Below are 5,253 nucleotides of genomic sequence, written 5' to 3' on the forward strand. Positions count from 1 at the left end.
CGAATCAGCGTATTCGTCAATATTTTCATCTGACGCAATACGAAACATGTCCCAGTCCACGTGATGGAAGCAGTCTTGGAGTGTGGAGTCAGCTTGGTCTGACCAGCGTTGGACAGACCTCAGCGTGGGAGCCTCTTGTTTTAGTTTCTGCCTGTAGGCAGGGATCAGCAAAATGGAGTCGTGGTCAGCTTTTCCGAAAGGGGACGGGGCAGGGCCTTATATGCGTCGCGGAAGTTAGAGTAACAATGATCCAAGGTTTTACCACCCCTGGTTGCGCAATCGATATGCTGGTAAAATTTAGGGAGTCTTGTTTTCAGATTAGCTTTGTTAAAATCCCCAGCTACAATGAATGCAGCCTCCGGATAAATGGTTTCCAGTTTGCAAAGAGTTAAATAAAGTTCGTTCAGAGCCATCGATGTGTCTGCTTGGGGGATATATACGGCTGTGATTATAATCGAGGAGAATTCTCTTGGAAGATAATGCGGTCTACATTTGATTGTGAGGAATTCTAAATCAGGTGAACAGAAGGATTTGAGTTCCTGTATGTTTCCTTCATCACACCATGTCTCGTTAGTCATGAGGCATACGCCCCCGCCACTCTTCTTACCAGAAAGATGTTTGTTTCTGTCGGCGCGATGCGTGGAGAAACCCGTTGGCTGCACCGCATCGGATAGCGTCTTCCCAGTAAGCCATGTTTCTGTGAAGCAGAGAACGTTGCAGTCTCTGATGTCCCTCTGGAATGCTACCCTTGCTCGGATTTCATCAACCTTGTTGTCAAGAGACTGGACATTGGCAAGAAGAATGCTGGGGAGTGGTGCGCGATGTGCCCTTTTTCGGAGTCTGACTAGAACACCGCCTCGTTTCCCTCTTTTTCGGAGTCGTTTCCTTGGGTCGCTGCATGCGATCCATTTCGTTGTCCTGTTTGTAAGGCAGAACACCGGATCCGCGTCGCGGAAAACATATTCTTGGTCGTACTGATGGTGAGTTGGCGCTGATCTTATATTCAGTAGTTCTTCTCGACTGTATGTAATGAAACCTAAGATGACCTGGGGTACTAATGTAAGAAATAAAACGTAAAAAAACAAAAAACTGCATAGTTTCCTAGGAACGCGAAGCGAGGCGGCCATCTCAGTCGGCGCCGGAAGTTCTTTATGGGACTCCCAATCAGGGTCGGTTGTGATACAGCCTGGATTTGTGTCTGTAGTGACGCCTCAAGCCCTGAGATGCAGTGTCCTCTGCGCCACCTGGGAGCCCCAAAATCATGTTCCAGTGCTGTCCCCAACTAAAATACATCTTGGTCAACCAAGAGTCATCTGTTCTTTCTACCAATCGCCCCATGTGTTTTTATGAAATCAAATATACGTACTGAACTTGTCTGATGCTTTAACCTGTATGGCACCAGTGGGACAGTAGCGTCCCACCTCGTCAACAGCAAGTGAAAGTGCAGGGCGCCAAATTCAAAACAACAGAAATCCCATAATTAAAATTCCTCAAACATACAAGTATTAAACACCATTTTAAAGATAAAATTCTCGTTAATCCAGCCACAGTTTCCACCATAAATGTTTGATTTGTTTGATAATGTCCATTTATGTCCAAATAACTTCTTTTGTTAGGGCGTTTAGTACACAAATCCAAATGCGCGTTCAGGTCCAGCCGAACGTCGGACAAAAAGTTCAAAAAGTTGTATTACAGGTCGTAGAAACATTTCAAACTAAGTATAGAATCAATCTTTAGGATGTTTTTATCATAATTCTTCAATAACATTCCAACTGGAGAATTCCTTTGTCTGAAGAAAAGCAATGGAACTTAGGTCGCTCTCATGTGAAATGCGCGTGACCAGCGCGTGACTCTCTGCCAGACACCTGACTCATTCAACGCTCATTCAGTCCCACTTCACAGTTGAAGCCTCAAACCAGTTTCTAAAGACGGTTGACCTCTAGTGGAAGCCTTAGGAAGTGCAACATAACCAATATCCCACTGTGTCTCCAATAGGCGCTGAGCTAAAAAAAAAAAAAAATACAAGCCTCAGATTTCCCACTTCCTGTTTGGATTTTTTCTCCGATTTTCGCCTGCCATATGAGTTCTGTTATACTCAGAGACCCCATTCAAACAGTTTTAGAAACTTCAGAGTGTTTTCTATCCAATACTACTACTAATATGCATATATTAGCATCTGGGACAGAGTAGCAGGCAGTTTACTCTGGGCACCCTATTAATCCAAGCTACTCAATACTGCCCTACTGTCAGTTTTAAAAAATCATAACTTTATTGACAACACCCAAATGGATACTGTCATTAACGCAGTTCTTAATACTGTAGCAAACATTATATCAAGCAGGACATTCAAGTTAGCCTTACAATTATAATCCAAAGTAGTGTGAAATGCAGTCATAAGTAACCTGGAAATGGAGGTTACTCCCCTGAGTGTTCCCCCATTCACATTCAGAATAGTTTGTGAAAATCAAAATCTTTGCTCACCATTTTTGCTCTAATCAGATATAATACATCCTTAACTATCAGTTTCCTCATTAGCAGGGAGGAGTTTCTACAACAAGATATACTACATCCATAACTAGTGGTTTCCCCATTACCAGATATACTACATCCATAACTATTGGTTCCTCATTAGCAGATATACTTCATCCATAACTAGTGGTAAATCCAGGCTCTGAAATGGAAGAGTACTATTTATGTGATTTATCAAAAAGTGACTAACAAAAAAAGAGTTGTCCTCTAACCAGGAATGTACACATTATTCCCAGATTCCGTGTGGTTTTTGAGCTGTTAGTTTTAACAGGACGTGCAACCTCATCTCCCTACTTTCGGCACAATTGATTTCAACATGATATTGATGAGTGATGACAAATAAGTGTTGTGTTCCTTTGTTTAACGACCCCTACATTTAAATGCATCACTCCAAAATGTAGCTGACTGTCTTCTGCAGGTTGTCCTCTAACCAGTGAGGTAATAGATATCTCCCATTTCCATGTGTTTTGTTTAGTTGTGTTAATTTCAACAGCACGTACAACCTGATTTCCCCCCTAATCGATATCAGTGATTTATTGCTACTTGTTAAAACAACAGCATTTTTGGTGCTTGTGTCCGTGGTGAGGACCATTTGGTTTCTGATTGTCTCAAGGTAGGGCAGTCAAAAATATTTGTGTTTTGTGTTTAGCGAGTGCGTTCTATGGATCACAAATTATTTTGACTTTCCATTTTGGAGAGGAGTTTTGTTTGGGCTCGTTCCAAGGGGACGAGAGTTCTAGAAGCTAGTGAGGTTTGGGAAGACGACATGTAGGGAGAACCGATTTAAAATGTATTGTTTTTAATTGTTGACAGCCAGTAGACACCATGTTTATATTGTAGTTGATTATAATGTGAAATGGAAGTTGTTTTCTGTTGGTGGTGCGCATTCTCTTAAGGTGTTACAGTCTTTGGTTTTTCCATTTATGTTATAGGTTGGACATTAGCACGTAGGACGCACTGATTGGTGTCACCTCGTTAGTATGTGTAACACCTGTGCTGGCTTGTCCATCTCGTTAGTGGGAAGGTGTTTCACCTGAGCTGGTCCGGGTTCTATTTAAGAGTGTCTGGCCCAGTGCTCCAGTTGTCTTGATAGATGTGGAATGTCAACACCTTTAGTTGATCAAATTTTTTGGTTAACTTCCGGTCTAAGTTTGGTGTGGGTTTTTCTTTTGTTTGCCTCTTCTTGGGCAGATTTAGTGGGTCTCATGGTGGGTGTCTTTTAGGTCCCAGTTGTTACGAGTCAACTTTCAGTGGACACAGAGCAAAACTGCAACATTGTTATAATACTTTTAAAATGGTTGTTTTTTGCAACAGAATAGAGGGTTCTTAGAACCATCTGTGTGTTCTACTGAGGATGGGCCTCTGGGAGATAATACTGACAGGAGAATTACAATGTCTTTTGGGTGATAAAACCTAAAGAGACCACATTCCAGAGCATGAGTTAATGTTCTATATGATACCAGAGAGAGATGACCCCAGGGCCAGAACCTGGTCTCTACACAAAGAGTACTGTTTTTACATGAGATACTGTCTGCTGTGAATTATAAATTACATTTATTATAGTGTACAATTTTCAATAAAGCCAAGTTGGCTTTATGGAAACGATATACAATATATAGGAAAGAATATAGTTGAGGGAAATAATCCAAACCTAGTTGTGCCTAGTTAGGACATAACGTTATCTAGCTAGATAACGGTACTGTACTGTAGCTCATACAACCCCGACGGTCAAACCCGGCTTTCTAATATTTACGTTAATTAAATATAGTAACGTTATGGAAGATATTCACAGAAAACCATCATTGTCTTCGTTATTCATTGTTAGTATGTTATATTATTATTATTCAATTATTTCGAGACATATTCAGAGCCAAACATCAACCCAACTTAACCTTTTTAACTTGTTGTTGCATCCAAACTTGTCACCATCGTTTTCAGTTGTAATTGCGAAGTTCTCGGAAAAAGTCCAGCAACAACGGAGGTTCCTCGATGAACCCACCATCTAACAAGTTCTTTGAAGAAATTTTTCGGGCTGTTTTTCATTGACCGAGAACAACTACAGTTGAACCCTATATTTTTAGAGTTGTAGTCGGATCCATTTACTCTCATATTCAAACATGCTGATTAGCATCAACGATCAAGTCAGCTGCTGCTGATCCAATACAGTATGAGGTGAGACGGTGAACTGACGTTGAATCATAATAATTAAGTTAATTAAAATTAATTAATTAGTGAAACTGTTAGCATATTAAATATATTAGGCTATTGTTATCATATAGAAACATCATGGAATAATTGTACATCATATTATTAAAAATAAAAAAAATTCACCTTTATTTAACCAGGTAGGCTAGTTGAGAACAAGTTCTCATTTACAACTGCGACCTGGCCAAGATAAAGCATAGCAGTGTGAACAGACAACACAGAGTTACACATGGAGTAAACAATTAACAAATCAATAACACAGTAGAAAAAAAAGAGTCTATATACATTGTGTGCAAAAGGCATGAGGAGGTAGGCGAATAATTACAATTTTGCAGATTAACACTGGAGTGATAAATGATCAGATGGTCATGTACAGGTAGAGATACTGGTGTACAAAAGAGCAGAAAAGTAAATAAATATCAACAGTATGGGGATGAGGTAGGTAAAATTGGGTGGGCTATTTACCGATAGACTATGTACAGCTGCAGCGATCGGTTAGCTTCTCAGATAGCAGATGTT

The sequence above is a fragment of the Oncorhynchus nerka genome, linkage group LG21, assembly GCF_034236695.1.
Source record: "Oncorhynchus nerka isolate Pitt River linkage group LG21, Oner_Uvic_2.0, whole genome shotgun sequence".
NCBI lineage: Eukaryota > Metazoa > Chordata > Actinopteri > Salmoniformes > Salmonidae > Oncorhynchus > Oncorhynchus nerka.